Source organism: Platalea leucorodia (assembly GCF_965183815.1).
Source record: "Platalea leucorodia genome assembly, chromosome: 1".
Taxonomy (NCBI): Eukaryota; Metazoa; Chordata; class Aves; order Pelecaniformes; family Threskiornithidae; genus Platalea; species Platalea leucorodia.
This window is the reverse complement of record NC_138823.1, coordinates 93,878,568-93,905,287: the sequence shown is the minus strand read 5'-3', so window position 1 is coordinate 93,905,287 and position 26,720 is coordinate 93,878,568. Positions and strand designations below refer to the sequence as shown.

Genomic DNA, 26,720 nt, shown 5'->3' with positions numbered 1-26,720 from the left:
TGCTGGGCAGAGAGCGGGGCGGAAGCTCCGCCCCCTCCTCCCCCGGCGGCGGCTGAGGGGAGGCGGCGCCCCGTGCGTGGCGGCAGCGGCGGGATCGGTGCCGCCGCTGGTGCCGGGAGAGGCGGGAGGGTGGAGCGAAGGTCGGGTGCTCGGCCCCGACACCCGCGTTCGCAGCGGCACCTCCTCACCCGACGGGGTGGGCGGGCCGCGGCCCCGGGCGTCTCCTCAGGGAAGCTCACCGGGACGAGGGCGCCGCTTCCAGCCGCTGCAGTTCGGAAAGGGCCTGGCGACGGGAGAGGCCGCAGCCCGGGAGGGAGCTGCCGGGCGTTTCGGCAGGGGCTCTCCGGAGGCAGCTGGCGGCTCTGGTGAGGCGCCGCTCCGCTTCGTTCGCTTTTGCAGGCTGCGCCGCGCTGGGCGGAAAGGGTCGGCGGGGCTGGAGCGGCGGGGCGCCGGCTGGGTGTGGGGTGCGCTGGTAGAGGGGGGCGGCCCGGCGGCTTCCCTGTGTTAGCAGTGCGGGTTTCTCACCAGCCTTCTTTGCTTCAAGAGTAAAACCACCCGCTTCATAGCGGGACCTGTTACAAACCTAACACGAAAAAGAATGACATAATATTATTAACCTGTAGTTCATTTTTAATTTCCACAGGAGATTTGAGTCATCATTTATGGCATCGTCTTTCTCCTGGCAAAACCCTCGCTCCTTTCAGATAGCCTTAAGGTCTGCAGACATTCCTATGACTGGAATGTGAATCTAGATTTCGTTGTGGCCTAGAAAAAGCCATTTGAAATCATAAAGTGAATTTTAACTGATTTGTTTATTGTCTTTTGTAGATTTACCTACCAGCAACTGTGGAAGATGAATGAATTTAAATACAAATACCAATGCCTTGCATCAACGAACCTGTATCTCCCTGAGGAAATCACCTGGTGGAAATGTTTCTGGTGGAGGTATACAGGTGCAAGCTCTGTCAGTTCACAAGCAACAGCAAAAGTTAGATTAGGACACACCCGGCCCACATGCATGAAACAGATACACTGTTTCAAATTTCAGGCCTTCCTAAAATGGACCAAGGTGAAAATGAGTCATATAGCATGGGAGATGAAGCTAAATAACGAAAATGAAGAAAATCTTGGAAAAAATGTCTGTCTTATTATCTGTATATCAGGTGCTTCAAAATATGAGTCCTCACTGTTGTGACATGAGCCCAAGGAGTCAGAGCAATAATCCTCATGCCTCTCACTCCTGTGAAGAGAACACTTTGTTTGGAGAAGCAGCAGCTCATTTGCAGCTTGAGGAGCCCTGTTCTGCAGTGCTGACTTCTCTTTCATATTCCAAGAGCAAAGATGAAGAAGCAGCCCAATCTGTGCATCTTGGCCTCTGTTGTGTTCCTAGTGTTAGAACTCAGACCTTAGCTGGGGATATAAAAACCCCTAAAGCTGAACCAAGGTATTAAAATTACAAAAATCAGAAGAAAGCTAGATGTGGCAGTAAAGGGTTAGCTCATCCCGTGAAAGATGCTTGTGCCTTAAAGCTACGGTTCTGAAAGAACTCGGCATTTCTGCCATGCGTGCAACATAGCACGGAAGTCAAAAGATGCTTATAAAATCCATGAAAAGGGTCATGATGTGGATCGTGGCTTTACATGCGTTTATTGTCGCATGACTGAATGAGACTTTATGGAAAATCATTTAAAATCGCACAAGTGGCTAAAAGAAACCTACCAGTGCCTCATTGATGAAAGTGTTTTTATGTCACAAAGTTCCTGGAAAGCGCACAGAAACAGCCATCAGAGGACACCTCATCTCTTTCAATGCACAATGTATTCATCATCTTTTGAAACTGAGCAGGTAAGAAATCTTAATGTAGCTTGACGTTATCAGGGTATGTTTAAACATCCACACAGTGATTTTACCAGTAAGTCAAATTTTATTTTTTATTCTCATACAATTGCCTCAGCTATAAACTACTCTGTGCACGTAACTTTATTTGGTCAATGCAAATCTTATTAGAGAGTTTCATCATAAGCTGTAAATGCTATCATGAGAAGTTACAGTAAAACATCTTCATACTAGTTTAAGCAGAGAAAATATAATAATTGCAAAAATTCTAAAAAGTGTTGTAAATGTTCACTTTTTGATGATGTTCATTCTGCAAAATCCTGTCTCATGTTGTGGATTCTGAATATTTCTAGTAGTAGTTGACTATCATATTCCAATCATTTCAATATTATTAGTAATATTGTAACATTACTGTAAAGGTACTCTATCAAGGTTAATGCTTTTTATCTCTTAAGTTCTGTCATCCTGCTAATAGCTAAATATTATCTCCATTATATTACCTCCAATGGAGGACCTTGGCAGAGTACCATAATCTGTGTCTCTTAAATCACAAAAGGACATAATTCCAGTATTCTAGTGCTGTTCTCGTTTGCGTTGGCTACAAACGTTGCTTTTGTACCAATACTAATTGTACTTTATTTAAGCAGGGAGGGAAAAACGGAAAAATTTTTCTGTTACTAATTGCAAGTGTGTTGTCCTCAGTAAAGCCATACATTTAGTGCTTACCTTCAAGTCTGTAAGTAAAATCTTCAGATTTGTGTACGAAGGTAGTCTAGGCATTTTTCTGTTTAACCATTCAGTGTTGCAGGTGATTTCAGTGATTGATTTTTAGCAAGGTTTCCATGGCTGCTACTGCTATTATAGGCCAAATTCTTGCTGTCTGGGTTGAACTACTGATTTGGTTCTGATTGCTCAGTAAGACTGGTGCAAAAACAGGTAATTTACGTGAAATAAGATGATGGCTCACAGGAGTGCTCTGCAGTTCGTGGCAGTGGTCAGATAAGAAAACAGGCAATGTTCAGAGCATTGGGGAATGTGGAATAACAGGGCTTCCTGTGATCGTAGCCAGGCTGGGCATTATATCTGTGTTGTGGTGTTGGTTTTGAAAGGTTTAGATTAGATTGTGTGTTGTGCAGTCTAATTTTGAAGTCTTTGTTTTTGGGATAGGTGGGGTTGTTCTGAGTTTTTACTGTTTAAAAGGGCAGGAGGTAGAATTTTCATAGAAGGTTATTGCAGAATTTCTGCAGCAAAAGTAAGTAAAAAAGGGTCATTTTTAGAACTAAAAGCAAAATTAGGATCTTATTTGCTTCACAACGACATACAGTGTCTCCACTTAATTGTATGCCACTGTAAGCCAACAACAAGGCTGAGGTCCAGTCTAAATTTTTCTCTAAGAGGTTGGGAAGGAGAGCACATAGAAAGACAGCTGAAATTCATGGTATTTCAAACTAGAGGTGACTACAACAGTGAAAAGATTTATGAGTGCTTATACAAACAATGTTTTCTTAAATGAAAGGAGAACTGTTTGTATTGACAAATTTTAAGTTGTCTTTTGAATGAGTAGTTTCCTTCCACTTGGGGGGGGGGGGGAGGGGGATTAAAAGAAAAAAATCTATCTCCCTTACAACTGTAGTGAGAAAACAGCCTGGGACTAGGTTTTCTGGGATACTTTTTTGGCAATTTCCATCACATCTGAGGGCAATGAATTTTGAAGATTATAACCTGCTATTCACTGTTACGTTAACATATGCAGAAAGTTTACTTAATTTTAGTTTCCTGTTGAAAAATGTAGTTGGTTAAATACTTAATAACTTTTTAAGCTATTGGTAGTATTATAGAATTGTAAATATTTTACATTTGTTTTGAATGTTGTTTGCATTTTTGTGATAAATGTGAGCAAAGGAAGCCTTTCTAAATACCTATTTAACACCCTGCTAACTTCTATACATTTTTGAGGTGGAGAAGAAACATTAAAGAAATTGTGAGAAGTCTTCAGCTTGCTAGTATTTTTCAGATGTTTCATTCCATCAACGGGAGTTGCACTGTAACATTACAAAGAACTGTTGTCTGCCGATTTATTATGCTTGTGGAGCTGATACAATGGGTATGCAAGCCTTCCTGCTTGCTATAGGGATAGTTTTTGAAATAAGTTTTAACTGTAGCTTCTTAGTACCAAGCTTGTGTTTAAATTAATGTCAAGTTTTAGCTGTAATTGCTAACATTATTTGCTACAGTGTGCTTGTTATAACTTTTAACCTACATGAAAGCCTAACTCATTAGTGGAAAAAAACGTACAAATTGCTGAAATACTTCGGTGGAGTATACTAAAGTTTCTTCTTAATTTCTTGTTTAGGACAAGGCTATTAATTTGTCATGATGAGAGATTCTTGTATGCTATTGTGCAATGTTGTTTCTTGTTTAATTATCTATATTAAAACAGTTATCGATATTCGTATAGGCTGTATAGTGACAGTTTACCATCTGCATCAGGGATAAAGAGGCGAAAGACCTGAATGACTAATCATGCTGCCTGTCATCGTTTTTGGCCTTTGATTCTTAAACCTTAAAAAAGAGTCCAGAAGTTGCTACAAAGTTGAGTGATTTTTGTATTAAAGTCCTTACAGGAAAGGGTTAGTGGTCTTAATTGCATCTCCCATTAAACAGAAATCGTATATGCAAAACCCACAACCTGCAACCAGTACTTTATCCAGACCAAGTTTAGACTGTCAGCAGACATAGAAGAAAATGGACAAGGAAAGCGTATTGTATCTCACCATTAAAAGTAATCCTTTGAAGCTTGGATATTTTGATGTTTCCTAAGTATCTGTTCCTTCAGTATTTTTCATATGCTCCGTAATTCACATCAAAATAACTCCACTGCAAGTGTATATTTTGCTAACTCATTTTAAATTGTGGTTTGAAATCTTTGAGAACTGCTTGTTATCCTGTTTTTTTGTTTGTTTGTTTGTTTTTTGTTCTGTTTTGACATTGGGGAGAGGAGTGCATTGAGCATCCTTAGAGCTGAGCTAGCCTTGCTTTTGCTGCCAAAGCCCCACGGTCAGATTGTGTCTTCATAATTAATAATCACTCTTTCTTCTGAAATAATGTGCATCTCAGACAAATTCAGCCTCGTATTGCTTAAATAAGCACAAAACACTTTAAAACTACGTAGGAGTTAAGTTTGAACGTTTATGTTAATAATTGTTTAATGTGGAGAAATGTCTTCTATTTTAAATTAATGTATGTAATCCGATTTTAACCTATTAAAACAAACTGTGGCTTTTAATACAGCTAAGGAATGGATCAAAGTCTACAAGCATCTGCACAACCATGGTTACAGTTTCAAACTGCATCCATGTACTGAATGTGAGAGATGTGAGAGATGTTTTTTCCAAATGTAGGTGGATTTTTTTTTTTTGTTTATTCCCCCCTCCCTCCCTTCAATAGGTCTCTTTCTTTTACTTTTTTTTTTAACTGCTTGGTTTATAAAGTGCAACGAATGCTTTATAAATACTATAAACATGTACTGGATTTCTGATTAAATGTTCTGCTTCTGTCTGTTATGGAATGGAGGTGAATTTTCCCGTGCTAAATATTTGCCTAATGCAAGTGTATGTACAAGTAAATTTGTTTTAATTGGTGGAAGAAGGCTTTACAATTCATTAAGCTAGATTGAAACTGTGGTTTGAGGGGGGGAAGAGGATTAGGGACTTCTTACAGCTTGCTTGAAGGCACTAAGCAAGGATCCTCATCTTCAAAGGCTGTTGGTGGCAGTGGGATGTAGCAGCTGCATTGAGCTCACAGCTGAGCAGCTGTTAAGTAGATAGAGGAGAAAAGAAGATGACGGTGACCCTCAGTGCAGGGCATCTGGATGCAGGACATGACGAGATGCTTGGGTTTTGGATACGTTTTATGTTGGTGTGAGTTTCTGTTGGGCTTATTTTGGCAATTGATAATTGCTTGGTTAGGTAACTAGTTGTCTGTTAGTTTAAAAGGAAATTCTTCTTTGTTAAGTTAGTAGCAGCAAGTTTATCTTCTTTTATCAGTCTTTCTCCATCTTACTCTGAGAACTTTACTTCCATCTGCAATAGGTGGAGATTTTTGTTTCATACAAGGAAGACTCTGTATTACCTCACAGTTTTATTGGTTGGTTGTTTTTTTTTTTTGTGTTATCAAACTGGGCCCTTCACTTGGTGGAGGGGTGTACACCATACTGCTTAAAACGCCAAAGATGACGGATGTTTCATGTCTGAAGCTTTTCTGACTTTAGTTTTGTGTCGGTGTGACTGGAATAACATCAGGGCTGTAATACTCTGAATGACAGCCAGTCAGGTTCAATCTACAATTTGGGTCTTTTTTGACCAAGAGTTTGGTCTCTTTCTGATTCCTCTTTTTGACATTTAATGATGTCAAAAGCGCGTGTTGCAGTTCATACTGTTAGCAGTTCCAATTCCTCAGACCTTGACCTACGAAGTCCTAGACTGGTGGTTAGAACAGAGCTATGTGGAGACACTTGTCCCTGCGCCTCTGATTTGACTGCTGTCTTTGCTTAATCTCGTTAACTAAAGCAGGGTGAATCTGATGGGGAAATGTATAGCAGCCTATCAATCAATATATATTTACCTCAGTTCCGTCAAATGAGCAATGCTTACGGCAAACTTCAACACTGCTTAAATCCTACAGGAACTTTCAAAGGACTCTATCCACATTTCTCTCTTGCAGAGTGAACAAAAGGAGGGGCAGGAGCTGTGCATATTTACACCACCAAATCTGATTTTGTAATTTATTTTTTTAGTAGTGGTAGAGGCTATATGTTCTAGCAGCAGTTTCTCTTCATGCTGATAAATATATTTCCCCAAGATTATGTTAAAGAAGGCCCCTTCCTCTGAAAACTTCATATTTAGTGTTATAAAACCAGACTGCATTTTGTTACTACTATAGGTGCTCTGCTTTCTTACCATTGTTGCTGTTTATTTAAAACATACTATTTTCACTTGCTCACCTGTTTTGCTTTTTTTGTTTGTTTGTTTAAACTGTATTGGCTGAATTTTTTTATGTTGATTCTTTGCCTCCAACTGATGCTTTTCCTGTAAAAACAGATCAACCAAAATGATTCAACCAACTTTCTAGAACGCATATGGGGGAAAACTTTGTTCATAATGTTTTCTAGTGGAACCACTAAGACTGTGGATACGTTTTATTTTAAAAGCCCATGTTCCATGGCTTGCAGGAAAGATCTAAACTTTTTTCAGATGGTGTCTTCTGTTAGAATAGATGAAAGGCACACTCTTGATGCGAAAGTCTGTCGAGATTTGGCCTCTTCGCGGCCTCTGAAAAATGCAATGAACAGTGAAGATACCTTACTCTCCAGGAAGCTAATTGTGACAGGCTGTTTTATGGAGGCAGGGACAGGAACTAAGAAAACTTGTCAGTTTTCTTTGGTACCTGGCTGCAAAGGTTTTAAATTCTTTCATAGAGAGCATATAAAAAAAGTTGGATACTAAAGACCAGTGGGGCTGGAAAACCCGTGAGAAGTCGCTAGAGGACATGATGAGATGCCCACATAGTGGGCAGAGAATAAAGTGAAGTGGGGCATCTCGGAGAATGAAAGTAACTTGGGCAATGGGGTGACCTGAAGTGGACAGAAAGGATTTAGAGTCTCAGGTACGTGAACCAGCATTAATATAACAGGGTACATAATCACTCCTATTTACTGTTGCTGTCATTACTCAAATGGCAATTAGTTCAAGCATCAGAGGTTTCTGGTGTATCTAAGGGTTTCAGCAATGCCAGTCAGCCCAAACATAATCCACCATTGTGAAATCTGGAATTTATGTTTTATTTTCTTAGATATTTTGTTTCAAAAAATAAAGCATAAAACATGTTAAACGTGTTTTTAAAAAACCACAAAAAATTCAGGAAAACTCATGATAAAGGTTGCAAAGTCAAACACACATCATCTGTGTGGGTGGGTACACTTGCAAAATCTTCAGTTGCCTGACTTGACTGTATACATTTATTTTTGTTTTTCCCCCCACACACGATCCTTCCAAAATTTAGTGTGTAGAATGGGTAGTGTTTCATTAATCTTGGTTTATTGTTTAGCGAGCATAGAGTATGTACACAAAAAGTAACAAAATTAAGGTTACCAAGGCAACTTTAATTTTGGCAATTCTTAATTTTTATTTCTTGGCTTAGCAATCTTAATGAGCTGGGATTTTGTTTGATTTTTAATATAGGATTTATTTTCTATTGTGGGAGATATGTTGGGAATCTACCTTAACATACTGAAATAAATTACCAAAAATGCCATCATCTTTAGCGGTATGTGCTGTACGCTCTTAGTTACCAGGCTGTGAGACCATAGAGTACATTGCTATATAAAAGTTCACGTATTTCTTCCTTAGGTCCTGTGGCATCTAGACCCTTTAGGGTCACTGGCTTCAGCTCTGTCATGACATCCTAACACATACCGTGTTGGTGGTGATGTATTGACCACCGAACCACACTGCAGCATGGAGCTGGTGTGCACTGAATGGAGGGTCAGGTAAGTGTTTGTTTGTTCATAATACTGTCTTGAATATGCCATCTCAAAAAAGCATTAGATATTTAAAAATTTTTTTTTGATCTATAAATGGTCATAAAATTGGCAATTTATCCTCCCTTCTCCCCGAGTCACTAGAGGCTCCATAGTCCAACAGGGTTTGTGATCTGATACTTGCTGTGTTATCACATTAAAAGGAACTGGCAATTTCATAAATAAGACTTGATGACCCTGGGTGAGGAAAAAATCTTTAGTTTTTTCTTCCTGTAAACAGCAATTTGCTGAAATGTCTTACATTACTAAGCCCTTGCAGGGAGCATTTGATACATGCCTCTTAAGTTGATGAATTTTACAGGTCACCTTCAGAGTTGGTGCAACTGTTTTGAGATTGATTCATTTATATAACAGTTAACATCACCTTTTATGTCTTGTTTGTAGCCGGGGGGGGGGGGGGGGGGGGGGCGGGGCAAAAAGAGAATTTTTAGTACTTTGTTGCTAAAATAATTAACTCATACAAAAGCAGTAATATGTAAACTATGTCAGGACCAAAAAGATTGAGTCAAATTAAGTGATTCTGTGGCAAATTATATTTTCTGTGCATCAAAGTATTCCCCTTGTTCTGAAACAAATACTGGCTCTCTTCTCAGTCATCCAACAGGCTTATTTAATTTTTTTCCCTAGTCTTACACTATATATTTAAAAGTGTATGCAGCACTGTGTTTTTTAAGTTTATATTTTAGGTTGGAAATGGCTGTCATTTCGCTGATCTTGATATTAGTCTTAACAATGTAATTAGAATTTTATAGTATTTTAACAATAGTATAAGAAAGGAAACTTAATATTTGGATATTCCTAACATAAAAATAAATTAATTCCTTGCAATGTAATAGTGATGTGAATACGTTGCTTGTTCTTTATTTACATGTATAATGATCATTGGAAGTTTAGCTGAGGAAATGTAGAGAAGACAACTATTTAAAATGTGCATTGTTAGATAAAGCTTTTGCATGACAAATACATTGTAATCTGGTAAACCCAAGGGATTCAGGTCAAATGAGATTCCTGAAAATCACGGTTCTCCTCCCTGCTTTATTACTTTTAAAAAACAGGGATATTTATTATTGTGGTGGCAAGTGTGTCAAACACCGTGGTGACTTTCCGAATGCTATAATTTTTGTCATTATAATTTGTGGTTATTTCACTTTGTTTTTCTCTTTGTGCTGAGCAGCACTGCGGCAATTTTATAATGAAAGTGTGCATCCAAGAATGATAATCTGTACTTCTAGGGTGGGTGTGAATGGCAGTTAAACGTTGCTGTAAGTCATTATATTTACAATATATGCAGAAGTAAAATAGAAAAGTTTTTTCCTCAACATTTACCTATATTTAACAACTTGAATCTAATTCTACCCTACAGTTAAAAAACCAAACCAACCAACCAAAAAACCAAAACCATAAAACCCCAAGGAAATGGCTTGTCTAGCTTTTTTTGGAAAATATTTTTTTCTCTTTGTGTGTGTGTGTGTTTCACAAACATAACATAGAATGATCAGCAAGGTTTTTTCTTCTCTGTTAGTGGACTGAATTATGAGGGTTACACTGTCTCAAAATTCCCTCTACAACTTTGTCTTTCACCTGCAAATATCTTACTTCAAATTCTTAAGTCTTTTGAGTCACTGATGGTAATGTAAAATATTGGTTGATACTATATTTTGGGTTTCTTTTTGAATTAGCTAACTTATTTCTTAATTTGCAATCTAGAGCAGAGTTGAAAGAGCGTATGGAAAATCACAAAACCTCTACAGCCCTTCTGTCTTCATTTTGGGATCAAGTACTCAAAACCAGATGCCAGATGAATGGACATCACAAACAGATCCATCAGGAAAAAAAAAAACAAAAAACAACAACAACAAAAAAAAACAACAAACCCCCCCCCCCCAAACAACAACAACAAATGAAAGAGAAGAAAGAAGGCTGAAGATAATCCTGTGTGCTCCAACACAAAAGCAACTTGAAAGAAGAGTTCCAAGTTAATTTGCATGTAGTACCTACAGTAAGTATGACCTGTATTATGGCAAAACTTGCATTTTATTTGTTGTGCTCCAAGTACTTCTGTAGATCTTCATTGCAGAACAATTGATAATGTAGTACATTTATTTATTTATTTATTTATTTATTTTTACATGAAAGTTGCCCACAGATAGCTTGAACAAAAATAAGGTACACTATTCAAATAGCTGTCTTCTACTTGGTTTGGTTTTGGATAAAGTAGGCAGGTGCTGATCAAAAGGTGTTTCTAAAGGTATTCTCTTACATTTTCTTAGAAACAATAACAAAGGAGGGCCACTGAGATGTGCTCTTTGAAGAGCCAAGAGATGTGCTGTGAGACTTCTTGAAATGCTGCATGTAAACTAGGTGAAAAAACTGTGACAATGTACAGCTTCTTTTGCAGTCATGGCTGCATTTCTAATAGGCGTATTTATTGATGCACCAATTTTATCAATTAATGCAAAATTCCACTTGTCTGCAGTTGTAAGAGTTAATTTAACACTAAGACTTTTTCTGACTTCAAGTGCATCCTCTCTTCCAAAGAGATCTTGAGAAGGCATTTGATGCTCTCCTGTTATCAGAAAAGATCTTTTTTTTCTTTGATAAAGAAGGTAGTGATCTCTGGTAGCCACCCATCCACAAGCTGACATCATGCAGTATTCTAATGATACCTTTTGTATTATTTAGCTAGAGAAGTTAGTGTACATTCTGTTTCTCTAGGTTTCTTCTAAGTATGTGAGTTTGGTTTTGGGGATGTTCCTTCTTTGTTGCTGTTGTTTATGGCCATACATATGTCTGTCACATTATTAGAAAATATTTTCACAATAGACACTTTCAGTTTAACTGGAGAAATCACTTTCTGACTTTTAAAGTTGTGTATTATAATCTAATTAATTCAAATTGTCAAGTTTTTTTCCCCAAATAGCTTCTTTACCCCACTGCTTTCTAGGACTGAATTAATTGTCTATACCGAATCTGGATTTTCTGGTTTGAAGTTGTTATTGCTCACGTGGAAAGAAATAAATACATGTTTTAGTAGCCTGCTGAAATTGGTGTAATAAAAAGAAAGAAAAAAAGGAATTTTTGTTTGGGTAGTCAAAGGCCTGATTACTTGTAGCAAACTAGCAGCTTTGCTAGTAGGTAGGGAGTAGACTGATGTGCTGATGATGTACCTTTCACATAGGCTTTTTTTTTTTTTTTTAAATTAAGTAGGCAGTTAACAAGCCTTGTCATAGTCAAAGCACAGTTCAGTCATTACAAATTCACAAAGCAGGTGGACAAGCTGCTCCTGTGTTCACAGTGAGGTATTTTGAAATAACCTGTCTTAGTTTTAAAGTTGGAGAAGTATAAGGTTAAGCACTTCACATCATGATATCATCACAATAGTTATTTTTGAGCCAGTGGAGTATGGCAATCCAAATTTAGTCTGAGGTTACATATGAAATGTGTCACTATCTGATGAACGCATTACCGCTCTGTTTTGGAAGTAAAAAGAGCCTTTATAGACTGGGTCTCTGGAGCTCTCCTTGGAACGATGCTTGTAATTACTGCAAAGATTAAGAACTTACTTGAACTTTTCATACCTAGTTCTGACTTGAGTTTTGCTGCGCTATCAGTGCAGCAAAGCGAACTTCATGTTAACACTGTTTCTTTCTTACAGCCTCTTTGAAGGGCGAACTAACGAAATGAGCAATTAGCCATATTACCAGCCTGTGGCTGTCTCTTATTTCTTTCCGCTGAAGGCCCTGGCCCCGTGGCAGAACAGCATCTGTTGCGAATCGCAGCCAGTTCAGTGCCGTGTCCCGCAGCTTAGGGTGAATAGCTGATGGCAGAATGGCATAAAGACAACGCTGCTATCCTGCCTGCGGCGCTGAGCGCGCAGCCTGTGCTGCTACGCAGAGCTCCAGAGTGCCAAAGCAAGTAGCCTCGTTTTCTCTTCTTCCTGGAATCCTCTCTCATTATGCCTAGATTAACAGACTCATTTGGGAAATATATTTTAGAGTCTAAGTTTTAATTTTAAAGTATCAATAACAAAAAGAAACCTTTAAACTGAAAAAGATCTGCTGTCGCAAGGTTGAGTTATCAGAGAAGTGTAGGTAATGGTACGCAGGGAAGGGCTGTTTTCCTGGCTGTCTTGTGGTGCCTTTTTTTTGTTTGTTTTGTTTTTTCCCCAGGAGGGGGCAGCAAATGAGCACCATCACGCTGGCTTGTACTTTTCAAATTTTTCAGTGTTTCTCTTTGCCTGTAAACCTCAGTGCAAGCTACCTACTGATGTGACAGTTTAAAATGATGATTTCTGCCGAATTTATTTGCTACAAGGATAGCTGGAATGTATGAATTGGAAGTCGTCATTCTTTTCAGTATTAGGCAGTAGAATTTATTTAGTAAAATCCATTTCAAGTTTATAAAAAAGGCGGTTCTGTATGAAGGTTTAAGATTTTTATGACTGTGGCATTAGGTGTGTGTATATTTTAAAGGATAAAATAGCCAAACAACTGAACCCTATGACGTTATTAGTTAATGTCACCTAAGTCTTGCTTACATCTTTCAAATACTTATTTTCTATATTTCAAGTTAAATTAATGTAATATTACACTTCAAGATAATGTTCTCATGGGCATTTTTCTCCCATCAGAAAATAAAACAGAATACACTAAATATAGTGATGCTTTTAATTAATATATTAATTAATGCATTCATGTACAAGGATCGCTTGTGCATTCTGCTGACAGTGCATGCAAGTTAAAGGCCTCAATTCACAGGGAATACTAGTGATACTAAATAATATAACTAAATTTTATTGTCTTATTTCAGCAGCGAAGTACAATTTTATCATCTAAAACTCTATGGAAGTGTACCATATTACTGATTTAGAGTATTGGGTGTTTTTATGACTATATGGGAAAATGCTGATTAACACCTACCATTGTGAATTTCTTGAAAGTGTTTGGCCATAATTCTAAGTTACAGATCAAGTAGTTAGCAAGAAGCCACAGAGAGAGGGCAGTCTAACCTTTTCAGTTGCTGAGTTTTATCCAATAGTTCATATAAAGAAGGGAAAATCATAGTGGTATCTGTGAGGTTCAGCTGCCTATAATCAGTGTTCAAAACCTAACTGGTGAGAATGAAACGGATTCCTAACAAGACAGGTTTATTGATAGTCTTGCCTGACTGTTTCATTAAAATCACAAGTGTTATAATGCATGTGGGACCTTTATGGAGCCTAAAACTTGATCAAGAGTACTCAAGACTCTTTGGTCTTAATGGGTCGGAATTTCCCAGTCTCAAATACACCTTATTTACATGAAAGGTTAAATCATCCATATTACAATTCCAGGTTCCTTTGGACTTTTGCTCCTTAGCCTTAGAAGATAGAACCAACCCCCCTAGTAACAGTATCTTCTTTCTTTTCTCTTTAAAGAAAAAAGAACACGTCATTATTTGTGGGGAGTTTGCACCATAAGTGCTGCATAAGATAGGCACTGCCCGCAGTATTATCAGAATTCTGAAATCTGCATTTAAAGCTATTACCTGTGCTGGAAATAGGCAGCTATGCTTACACGTTTTTTAATGAGTAATTCAAATAGCTAGAAAATCCAAATAGCTCTACTTTTCTACAAAGCATTTAATCCCCTAACAAAGGAAGGTTGTTCTGTTACATCATTGTGAAAGACGTCCTTTAAATATATAAAAAGTACGAGTTTAATTCTGTTTTCGATGAGTAGAAATGGTAACAAAGAACATTTTCCTAGTTTTTGAATTGGTATGTTATACCTTTGAACTACTGTACTTGGATTGGATTCACAAAGATACAACAGAAATTAGCCTCTGCATTTTTGGTCTGTGCTTCATAGCTCTAAAAAAGTTCTGCCTGTCCTGTAGGAGTTTAGAATCTACATCTTTGACAGGTTTGTTTTTTTTTTTTTGTGATGGTTTTTCCTCTTGAAAGATCACAAATGTTTAGGGAAGAGGGGAAAAATCAGTACAGAGAGTTATTCCAAATGGCACAGCTTGCCTTTCAGAGTTGGCTTTCATTTTGAAGCCTGCTGTTTAAATCCCAGATTTTTCCATATAGGCCCTTGATTCTACTGAGATCATTGTTTTAGCTTTCACGCCTTCTATGCATCCAGCACTTCAACAACTCCCCTGAGTACTTAAGTTCCCTCATGCAAGTTAAGGGCTTTTATTCTTTGAGCACTGTAAGCTTTGTTTCTCTGGTGCAAGAAAGTATTAATCCACACAAATAACTGAGGATTAAATCCCCTTTTGCATCTTTCTTGTTTTGAATACTGTTTCATAAAATAACAGCTGTATGATTCACTCAATTCAGAATTAGCAGGAATACTCTTACCAGTAGAAGTCTTGAGTATAATATAAACTAATTTCGTTGTTTTCTAAAATACGTTGTTTTCAAAATAGCAGGATTGTAATTACCTTCACAAATGTGTCATGAAAATAGTTTTTTTTTTCATTATAGAGTGTTTAAAGAATGTAATCCTGTTTATTACATCTAACATGTGAATGTAATGTGTGTATTTGGAAATAGTCTTTACTTAGTAATTAATTATTTACAGGTATGATTCGAAAGGACATTGTTTCCTTTTGCTCAGTGCTGATCAGTAATCTGGATAGAGATGTAAGCACCTTTTAAACTATAGTTGACTTCCACAGGACAAGGATTTTAAAGTTGTTCTTTGCTTATATTTCTCCCTTTGAAATTGTTGTGTGTTACAGATGTGACTTTACAGCATTACAGACTTGTCTGTGAATTTGTGAACAACCAGTGCTTCCTCTGTTGTTGCTGAGTTTTGAGGAACTTTAGGTGCTTAAGACAGTTAAATGGTTTTGAGGTATTCCGAGTGTGGTGTGGGGAAGAATCTGGAAAATCAAGGAATCGAGGATCTCTGTAGGCCTTTTCAAATGTTTTACAATTTTGTTCCCTAGGAATCCTCTCTTGGCATATAAGCACACATACAATTTTCATATGCATTATTTTTCCTTCTAAATAAGTTCCGCTTGCTGGGCTGAAAGAGTAGCACGTCATGCAATTGAGAAAGTAGAGTCTGTCTTTCATCCAGACAAAGAAATTCTAGAAGACTTAGGTGGACCATTCAAACATCAAAATACAACAATCCAATATAATCGTGTTGCATTATGCGGTATTGGCTGCTAGTAAATTACTCAACACAGCAAAGTATGTCATTCTGGGAATATAAATAAATAGTTGAAAGATAATAAAATAGTAACTGAAGTACTTGATTGTAGACAGGTCTGATAGGAATCTTTGTGCTCTCATCCCTTCAATAATGATATCAGTCTTTCCTAATTAATAGCTTTAAACACTCATGATAAAAGGCATTAAAAGCCTAAATTAACACAGTAACTGAGAAATGTCATCCCTTCAGACCACTTACATAGGAAGAATAGATGATGATTTTCCAGCTGTGACAAGGTTAATTTCCTTTCTGACAGGAAGCGTTGTTATAGTTGGCTCTGCAGAACCACATGGGAACACATGCTGGCATCAAAGCCTTTCACTGCCAGCACTGCAAATACAAATCAAGGCTCAAGGCCTCTCTGACAGAGCGTATGTTAATGCATCCAAGTGGATTACATGTGTGTCTTCTTTATGTTACCACTTAGATAAACTGCTTAGGGATAAAAAAAAAAAGCACTGTACAGTTGAATATTGAATGCTGTGTAGGAGTGCTTCTTTTGTGCTGTGAAAAGGATTTCTGGAGAAAAGGGGTATTTTCTTACCTATTGCTAGTTCTCCCTCTTGCGTTGGATATGCAAAAACCAAACACTCCGATCCTGATTTAACAAAACAGGCAAATTTTTAACTTCAATGTTTTTTTGTGGCATTGAGGGATATTGATCTTTAAGGATATGTTTGATTTGCCTTCCTGAATATGGGTATATTTACGGAAATCCTGGTTTAGGATCTATATTCAGAAGGCACCTATGTAAAGGTATGCATACTGCAAAGACAAGGGCAGCTTACGACCCTGGCTTGTTAACTGAGAAGGATGCCTTTGCTGCTTCAGATGGATATGGACTTCAACCAGTTCATAATTTTTTGTTCTGTACTGGTACTACATGGCCAGGAAGGAATGGGGATGTCTGCTCAAAACTTTTAAAATCAACTTGCACATATTGGCATATTTCAAGATTTTTAATATAATAGACTGTTGTTTGTCCGACTTGATTACGTTCCCTTTCATTTTCTGGAAAGCTTCCTGCTTCTGTTTTCTGTTGTAAAGTTTAATGTTGAACCTCTATCAAATGCTCAGCCTCTCTGTGACTGATGCTCTGGGGTTCTTTCTGTCTTGGTCCAGTGATTTGTTTACATAGACTTTGCATTGCCATGGTTATATTAAGTTGATCAGTCTGCCAAAAAAGGCACTTGCATTAGAAATTCTGAATTTACACAGAAGAACGTACTTTGTATCACTGCCTGCCTGGAACTGTTGGATCTGTTCCATCTTCTTGGTATTTAAAATGAAGCCTTTCTCCTTTTTCCTGAACTGAGCATTTTACAGGATTAGAAAATAAGTTTAACTGAAGGAATAGGATGGGAACACACTATGTTGTGTTAATGGCTTTCTGAAACCTGCTACTTGATGTGTGCAGTGAGTGGGTGGACAGGACAGTGGGGAGCCAATTAGCTGCTTGTGATAATATTTAAATAAATCAGCTTGTGGAGAACTTGTCCTGTAGGACCTGGCAGCGTAGTGAATAGGGAATATCCGCCTTTGTCCACACTGGCAAAATGAACTTTTCAGCAAGTTGAAGAAATGAAATACTCTTGCAGTGGTTTGGCAGGAGTGCGGTGCTCCGACACTTGAGCGACGTGGGTGGTGCTCCATCCTGCAGCGTTGGAGCTGTGGCATCGCCCACGGCGGCAGAGGAGAGTAGGCAGATGTCTGGCAGGAAACATAGGTGTGAAGGGGGCTGATAGACGGCTCGTGCTACTGGGACAGATGGCTCTCAGTCTCTGTGGTAGCAAGTATGCCATGTCTTCAAAGACAGACATTTGCTCTATTAAACATTCTCAGCTTGTGTAGAAGGCAACTGACAGGGCTTCAAAAGGTACAGGAAAAGGAGAGTGATACCCAAAGAAGAGATAATTGACTTCTAGGAGGTTGGCTAGGCAGTGTGGCCGGGCACTGTTAATGATGTTCAGGTGCATAAGTAGACAAGTGACCAAAACCATGCAAAATAAATTAAGCTTTTGCAAAAAATGAACAAAGTCACTGTGTAGAAGAAAGATTGCAAATCCAGAACTGTCTCCTATTCCTTGTTCTGCAGCTGACCTGCTATGCAACCCACAGCAAACATATTTAATGAGTTTTAGGAAGCTGCTTATTACCTATGAAAATGTAATTTATTATCTAGTTATTAAGCCATTGACAACTGCTCCTGAAAATGTCATCAGCCTCTTCTTGTTTGCTTTTCCATTGACAACTGGGGGTAAACATAAAAAAAAAGCTTTGATTTCCACATCATACTGACTATGCAGTGATCACGCAATGTGATACCCCCTGCATTAATTCTTAAAAGATAAAACTAATAAAACTGGAGCTGGAGAGTTACTTGTAATAACGTTGGCGTGAAATGCTATCTTGAGGAGAATTATTACTATACCGGGGTTGGTGTTAGGACTTAGATTCTTAAAATATGTTCACTTTTCATTTTTTTTTTTTTACTCAAATGTATTTATTTGGTTTGTGTTTTTATTTTTGACTGAAAAAATGAAAATAGGTTTGCCTATTTGGGGGTTGGGCCAAATGACCTCCAGAGATTCCATTCAACCTCGACCACTTTGTGATTCTGTTTCATTTTTTTTAGTCAGTGGTTTCTTTCTGGTTAGGCTCATTTTAGGTTCTCTACTCTAAGGCTAATATTTCAGAATTTTAGTACATCAGAAAAATATGAAGATAAACATTGTAAATTAGAAATTGTCAACGGGAATGCAGGTGAAAGGGGAAGCTAATCCTTTAAGAATGTACCTCTCAATGTTTTTGTTACTGAAAGTCATTGTTTTCCTTTGTATTTGTGACCTAAATGTCCTTGCTGGCTTTACAGAAAATTCTTTGTGTTTTCTTCATTAAGTTAAAATGACTTTCCCTTAGTGCCATTTCCTTTTGCTTCTTGAAAATTTCCTGTTCTGCTGCATTTCCCGTTTCTGAGGGATTTTGTTTGTTTGTGTGTTTTTAATTGGTGAGGTGGAGTACGCTGAGAGTTGGCCCTGTGAACTTTGATTCAGAAAAAAAGATCAAAACTAAATTTGGAAATGGTTCTGGCCAGTTTTTCTTGATTAGACTTACAGTGGAAGCCAAATTTGGATGCACTAGGCCTCCTACTGGTAAAACAGACTGTAACCTGTAAGTGCCTAGATCATTATCTAAGATCATGGTTCATTAGCAACAAGATCATGTGAAGGATGAGCTGTGGCTTTGAGGATGTGCTGTAAATGCTAATCCACTGATATTCTTTTGAATTTCCTACACACACTTTGTGTTCCGATAGAAGATACTGCATCCTTTGTATTTGCTTTCCATTTCCTGGCAGGTGAGAAGCCTTTCAAATGTGAGATCTGCTCTTACGCCTCCATTGATGCAAGCTCTCTGCAGCGGCACTTCTGAACATGCGCTAGCGAGAGGCTCTACAAATGTTGACTCTGTTCATACAGTTGGTAAGTGTAAATAATCCCTCTGTCAGACAAGTTCTGTACATCTGTTGGCTTTTAAAAAAACAGCAACACAACCCCACACTTTAAGGTATGCGCTCCTACCCATTAATAAAAGCCAAGTCAAGCATTTAAATATATTCCCATTGGGAGCTTGGCTCTATGAAGGCTTTTTTGTTCAAAGGGGTTGCTTTCTGCCCGCTCTTTACAGCTCTTTCTGTACATAACTACTGCATAGACTGTGCTGGAAGATGTATGGAACACTAATGTGATAAATACAAAAATATCCGGTAGAAGAAGGTGATAGTGTGTGTGTGTGTGAAGGGGTACTGGGACAAATGGTAGTGACTTGTATAAAAAGAAAAATGTGTTTGTTCACTAACTGTATGTCTTAATTTGCTGCATTAGGTGCACCATGCTGCTTTTTCACACTGATTTTGTCTGCAGCTTTGCTTGTAGTGTTTTGATTCCACCCTCCCGCCCCCGCCGATTGAGGAAATGATCACATTTCTGACAGTGCTAACACATTTCATTTTGCAGTGTTGGCAGAGTGTCATGTGATGAGTGGGAGCATTAGCCAGTCTTAGTAAAGCCGAAGTATATGTTGAAAGTACGTACTTAGCAGCCTTAGAGGCTGTTTAAATGTTAAATTCTTGTGTGTTTAAACTCTGTACACTAAATGATGTAGTTTGCTTTGATTTTTTTTTTTTTTTAAACTGGAAAGGTTTAAACTAAGATAAGCTAATGTCCACAAGTCACTTCTTGAGGTATCCAGTGGTTGGTGGAGAGCCGGCTTGATTAGTTTGGGTTTGTTACTTATGTGGGAGAAAGCTTAATTTACTGTTTCTTTATCTGTCATAAAAAAGGTAATTCTGATTACAAAACTGCTGCTCCTTTTGGAGAGTCTTTTGATGCCAGAATTAAAATCTGAAAATGCATCTATCAAAAGTGATAAGATACCTTGAGCTTAAAGTAAGTTCCTTCTTCACCAAGAGCTTTTCAGTATCTGGTAATGGAATAACAGGGAAAAAGGCTTTTTCCTTTTTCGTGGCAGCTGTGTAAAAATGCAGAATTGTAAACATTAACCAAATGTTGTAACAAAAAATGAAGGAAATTTGTATAATGGAATGGTCACTTAATGGCCTTGTTACAAAGACAGCTATTTGTTTGCAGATACTTACTTTCTAGGAAGTATCATGTATGTCCTAATACATGAGCAGGAGAAAATAGTGGTTGGAAAATTTGAGGGGAACGGTAGTCATGAACTCCAGACTATAGAGTGGAACACTGGTAGCCTCTTTATGCATTACTGTAGCAGGCACAAGAAATCCAGTTTCCTCTCCTGTCAGATAAGCTTTAGCTATAGGACACAGCTAAGCATGACAGGGGACTGTCATTAAGTCCTGTACTACTAAAAATCTGGTTTGTTAATAAGCCATTCTGTAAACCTGTCATAGTATTTTGTCTCCTTTTGCTGTATTACTTTACAAGCATATACTTTTTCATTTATTTGTAATAAGTCAGCCCTACTTACAGGGATCAAAGACTTTGTTGCTTGCAAATTAACAATGTGCCTCCTTCCACCATCCTACTTTGCCCTGTTAGATGTGTATTAGCCATCATAATATAAACATTTGCATTCTTAACTTTTGCTGTGGAACTAGTTCCATTTGAAGTTAATAGAATTGTTCTTTAATAAGTTAAAAACTTATTGCATAATGAGAGTCTATGAGATGAGGAAGTGAATGTTTTAACCAGTGTCTGTAAGAGTAAACGATAACACTGTCTGAAAGTACTCTTTTCTTGTATGTAAAATCTATGCTTGCAAAATAATTAGTTCCTGTCTTCATAGTGGTAACTGCAAATGCCTGCATAGTGTTCCAGATCCTAAATAGTTTGGATATTTGAAATTGCCACTTGTGAAACAGTTTGCCTGAACTGGGTAAATATAGTTTTGTTTTGGTTTGTTTTTTTTTTCCTTCAGTAATCTATTTCAGGTCTGTAATAGTCTTAAGATTTTTAAGCACACTAGAATATAACACCCTCTATTTCTGAAATTGTATCAAAAAGACAACAAAATGTAAGAATACAAAAGAAGAAAAAAGACAGACACCCCCTTCCCCCCCCCAGCAAACCCAACGCTTTTCCATTCCCCAAGCATACACTTTACACCCACATAGAACCCATTGACTGATTCAGTGGGCTGTGTCCAAAAATGAGGTGTAAAAGTGTAGAAATCATACATGAGCACGCAGATCTGAGTGTAAGCAAGACTAAGGATGGCATAACTGCAGTGATGAAATATACAGAAAAGTGTCATCTCTAAACTTCTCCAGGATTCTGATTTAGTTTGTGAATTAATATATGTTGTTTACTGATATTCAATTAGAAAAGAGTTTCATTAGTCAAGCTCTCACCCATTAAGATTATTTGTGCTTTGAGTTTACCAGAGACATTGAATGAAAAGCACGATAGTGAAATCTGCAGTGACAACTGCTCATCAAAATTGAAGATTACAGTGAAATTTAATTTTAAAGTGCATCTCTGTGTGTATTGTTATACATACACACACATAAATACATATACGTAATGAACTCAGGACCTAAAATGTGTATGGAACTGGGCTGTTTATAACACGTAAGAGTCCCTTCAAGGCTTTTGTCATATCAAGAGCTCAGAGCTATATGGAAAGAGAGATGTAAATTTGCTTGAGATACCTGCCTTTTAGTGACTGTGAATAGTCAGATGACTGCTTTTGATGGTACAGAATCTGACAGGTTCACCTTTTTGGTAGTTTTGCTGTCAAAGACTGCAAGAGGATTTCCCGAAAGTTGTGTGTTTCTGATGATGATACAGATAGGGATTTAGAGAGTTCTTTGCTGCTTTAATAAGACTGTATGGGAAAATATTTCATCTTTTGTGTAAATCTTAGCTTGAAACCTAAAGTTTTTCTATGCTTCTGTAGTAATGTATTTTCTCACGTGCTAGGTCAACCAATTACATTTTTTGTTAGCTGTGAGTGGAAGGGAGAGTTAAGGTGTACTTATCTAATTAAGCACACTTTAAGAAAGTCCAGTCTTTTGCTTCTTGCATTCATATAAATAACACCACCACCTAAGTACCCCAACCCCGAATCTAGAAAACCCATGAATATTTGCAGCACCAACCAAGAGGTCTTTAAACTGGTATGATGTATACAATACTGAGTCTGAGAATTAATTTTAGCCAACTTAGTCTTTTGTTTAATCTGTGGATCCCCTTCTGTACTCAATGGAGAATGATGGGCATTCCCACAAGGCATCTTAATGTCATATGAGACGTTACTTAAATGTGTGGGCTAATTTGCCCCTGTTAGGGTTACTTACTGCCTGCCTACAGTTAACTTTACAGAGGAAATCTAGAAGATAATACGCCTGTTAGCTAAGATTATGTGGGATGAATCCTACTGTAGGTGATTGTTTTAATTTTCCTAGCTCATAGGGCTGCAAATAGTTGTTTCCAAAATAAACAGATCCTCAATATCTGTTTAAGGGAAACCTTAAATTCAGAGAAGCTTACATTACAAATTGGTAAGTTTTGAAATCTGATCGTTTGATGTTAAGTAACAAATGCTGAGACTAACCTACAAGTCCCAGTCTGGATTCTCTTACAGCCTGTAGACAGTTGTATTGTAGACTGGCCTTGTTCAGGGGAAGCGCCAAAACCCAGAGATTTAGATCCTATATTTGGTATTCCCTGAATCTGAAAGAACTGAGGTTTTGATTAAGGCCAGATGATAATTCCACTGTCTCGGGGCAGGATTTGGACCCATAGTAAGTATGTAGCAGACCTCACATTTTAATATAGACTGAATCCTTGACAGTATTTGTGTTATAGTTAAGTTCTTTATTTTGAGGTACATCCCTTTGTCATAATGCAAAATAGGTAGAATGAAATGGCGAATGCAAGATCAAAACTTTTCAGTATATTCAGGCTGGTTTGCAGCTTTCACTATGTTGACCTGGAATCACGTGCAGATTCACATGCACATGCAAATGTGTGCCTCTGTGGTGTGTGTGGCTGCATGCTGGTGCAATTGTATCCTAAGACTGTAAATGCACGTCCTGGTTTGGCCTCGGATAGAGTTAATTTTCTTTCTAGTAGCTGGTAAAGTGCTGTATTTTGGATTTAGTATGAGAATAACGTTGATAACACACAGATGGTTTAGTTGTTGCTAAGTAGTGCTTACACCAGTCAAGGACTTTTCAGCTTCCCGTGCTCCGCCAGGTGCACCAGAAGCTGGGAGGGAGCACAGCCAGGGGGGCTGACCCAGACTGGTCACAGGGCTATGCCATACCGTATGACATCATGCTCAGTGTATAAACTGGGGGGGTTGGCCAGGAGGGAGGGACCGTTGCTCAGGGATGGGATGGGCATTGGTCGGCAGGTGATGAGCAATTACATCACGCATCACTTGCTTTGTATGTTATTATTATTACTACTACTACTATTTTACTTCATTTTATTTCAATTATTAAACTGTTCTCATCTTAACCCATGAGTTTTTCTCACTTTTACTCTTCCAATTCTTTCCCTCATCCCACCAGGGAGGGGGGAGTGAGCGAGCAGCTGTGTGATGCTTAGTTGCTGGCTGGGGTTAAACCACGACAATGCATAAAAAGTAAATTGGGATATATGCTTGTAAGAGTTTAGATTCTTAATGCCTGTACAGAGGTTTTATTTTCAAATAATAGGTATATTCACAGGTGCACAACTGACACTAAAATAGAAATATTACTGAAAACATGGTGCAAACTCCACTAACTTACTCCAGTGGTAGGAAAAAAAAAAAAATGTGTTCTGGTCTAGCCCTGCCACTGGACAGAGCCATGAGATCTTGCTAGGGATGACTTATCCCCTGACCTACTGTTAGTCTATTTTGGATTTGTGAACACTCCAGCTAGAGACCGCCTGCTTGTGTTTGTGCAGTGCTCACTAATGGTACTAATGACTGATACATTTTTAATTTTTTTACAGCATTCAGAAGAAGAGGTTGGACGTTCACATAGGCTGACTTCACACTGGTGAGGCATTTGGCTGTAGTTTTGCTGCTATTCTTCCCCTGACAAACAACTTCTCCGAAAACACAATATCACCTGGGTTCACGAACCTCATTAACCAGTTCCCAGCCCAGTTTCACCCTCAAATTGCTTCCTGTGGAACATTAGGTTCTCAGCTTAAACTTCCACCAGAGCATTCCGGCAAATAAAGAAGCTGTTGGCATTGTCAGACTTTTGTGCTGAAAACGAGGGTTATCAGGAAGAAGAGAAGAAACAGTCTTTATGTGGCAATTAAAAGCACTTAGGATGGTCTTCCCAAAAAGCTTTGTGTGCATTATTGTACAGGTGGTAACTCCAATGAGCTGAGAGGAGCATGGAGATTTGTGTTGCACAAAGGCTGGACATGTTGATTTTTGTTCTGGTTACCTTTTGCTGATATATTCCACTTACTTACAAATGAAGAGTTTGGTGTTTCAAGGCAGAATCTGTTGAAATGTACCAAAGCTGACAGTGAACCCTACAGGTGGTTTCTGTGCTACATCTCTCATGTTTAATACAGGTCTCTATATAAAACAGAAAATGATTCCCGAAAATCTATTGATGCCGTAGCACTCATAATATGGTAAAAAATTTCATTAAATTTCTTCTTGGTTATTTTTTATAACAGAATGTGTATATTATCATAAGCTAATCCAATGTTGAAGTAAAAACATAAACTATTGAAATATGACATCAAATAAACATGACTTGAAAATTCAGTGATTAAATACATCTGTACCTTATTTAGCCAAATAGAAATTGCTTACTGTAAAAAAAGATTAAATTAGAAGAATGAAATACTTTCTAATTTTAGGCTGTTAAGAGGACTGGTTTTACTCTAAGACTCCGCATTTATTCTTTGACTATGGGCATTTTGTGGAGTCTGTTATTAGCTATGAATGTTACTCAGGAAATGTAACTCTTGCTAAAAATAAAAAACCTAACATCACAACTTCCTACCAGACAGAAGCAAATAGTGACTGACGTGTGCCTACACTGTTCTCTTAAACATAATTGTAAAGAACATACTACTTCAACAGGATAGAAGTTTTCCTTCAGGTGAGTTTTAGATTTCTTGATTTACAGGAAAATGTTAGTAAAAGAGTTATGTGGAGAGCTGCTACTGGCAAATCGTAGGTAGAATCTTTAATAAAGAATTAAAGAGAAACTTTTTTCAGGGAAGAAAATGCTTATACTGTTAGAACCTGATGAGCATCACAGACCTCATCTTCCTGTTGTACAGCTGGAACAGAAAAGGTTGGAAATGGATACCAAAACATTTGGTTCCTCTTCATCTGGAAGTATAATAGTTGGACATTTGCAACTGAGCACATACATAATTACTAATGGGAAATATTTTCTTTCCTTAATACAATTTACATTGCAGCGTTTTAACTTGTTTGTACAACAGTCTGATGGTTCTTTAACTTGGAATTGCTTGAACGGTAAGTACTCATTTAGGACAACAGCACTACTCTACTCTGAAGGATTGCAGCAGCTTTTCACTAACTTTGCCTTAGGGAAATATTTTGATCCCTGTTGATGTTAGGCCCAGAGGACATTAACTTGTTGGTTGTTTAATAGCATTTAGCAGTAGCAAAAGATGTGAACTGCAGAGGGGATGTAGATATGTAGAATTTAATTAACCAAACTGGAATTCAGCCAAAACTCAGATCAACAGTTCCAATCTTGCAAGAAGCGCAAGGGGACTTCTAATAGTTGGTAAGTGAACTGAGCTTTCATTTTGCTGTCACCTTGACAGTTGTGGTGTAAGCAATCTAGCACCTACTATTTTACAGAATTTATTCAGTAATGTTGTGAAGGATGGTCTATACCACTTACCAGTAATTACTAGAGATTACTTTTGGCAGCATTCTATCCTGTTTTCACATCTTTCATATAAGCACCAAGCTCAACCTTAGCATTTGTGAACAGGCAAGAGTACAGCTTGGAGTAGCAGAGCTGCAGGCATAGCATGGTGCAGTTGCATGCCCACTAGAATTTTTAATGTGCTGGGCTTTTTTTTTCCCATTTTTTTCCCCACTGTTGTTAGTACGGGCTGTATAATAGGCTTGATAAGTTAATTAGGAATCGGATCTTGAATATAAAGTAAGTGCTTTATTTCTTTTTTTCTATACTTATTAGCCTATTGTAATTAGGCGGAAATATTCAGCATTAGCTAGTTTACTGAAAAGACTGACTGCTGATAGCAGTTTTTGTACATATAAGGTATGATTTATAGAGCGAAATTCTAATCTGTTCTTTATACTAGCCTCAGGCAGTACAGTTACTGTGCAGTAAAGGGAAGGATTTTGGTATGTCCTTGTAAGTGATCTTTCAATATGAATATGACACGGTTTATCAGAAATACTTCTTTGCTCTCTAGAAAAAGAACAAAATTTAGATACAGAAAGTAATGACCTGTTTCTTGTTTGTTGTGTAAGACATCTTGGAATGCTAGCCTTTTATCAAAAGTCCACACACCCTGGTCATTCAGGAGTAGCTATTAATGGAAGACTAA

At 37.9% G+C, this 26,720-nt stretch overlaps 1 long non-coding RNA gene across 1 annotated transcript; it reads left to right on the top strand.

Moving 5' to 3' along the window:
- The first annotated feature begins 42 nt into the window (after nucleotides 1-42).
- LOC309590229 lies at nucleotides 43-24,883 on the top strand. Its single transcript, XR_014228129.1, has 6 exons — nucleotides 43-365; nucleotides 829-1,845; nucleotides 8,244-8,383; nucleotides 10,142-10,433; nucleotides 19,004-19,127; nucleotides 24,138-24,883. It is a non-coding gene; the product is annotated as an uncharacterized lncRNA (long non-coding RNA).
- The last annotated feature ends 1,837 nt before the right edge of the window (nucleotides 24,884-26,720 follow it).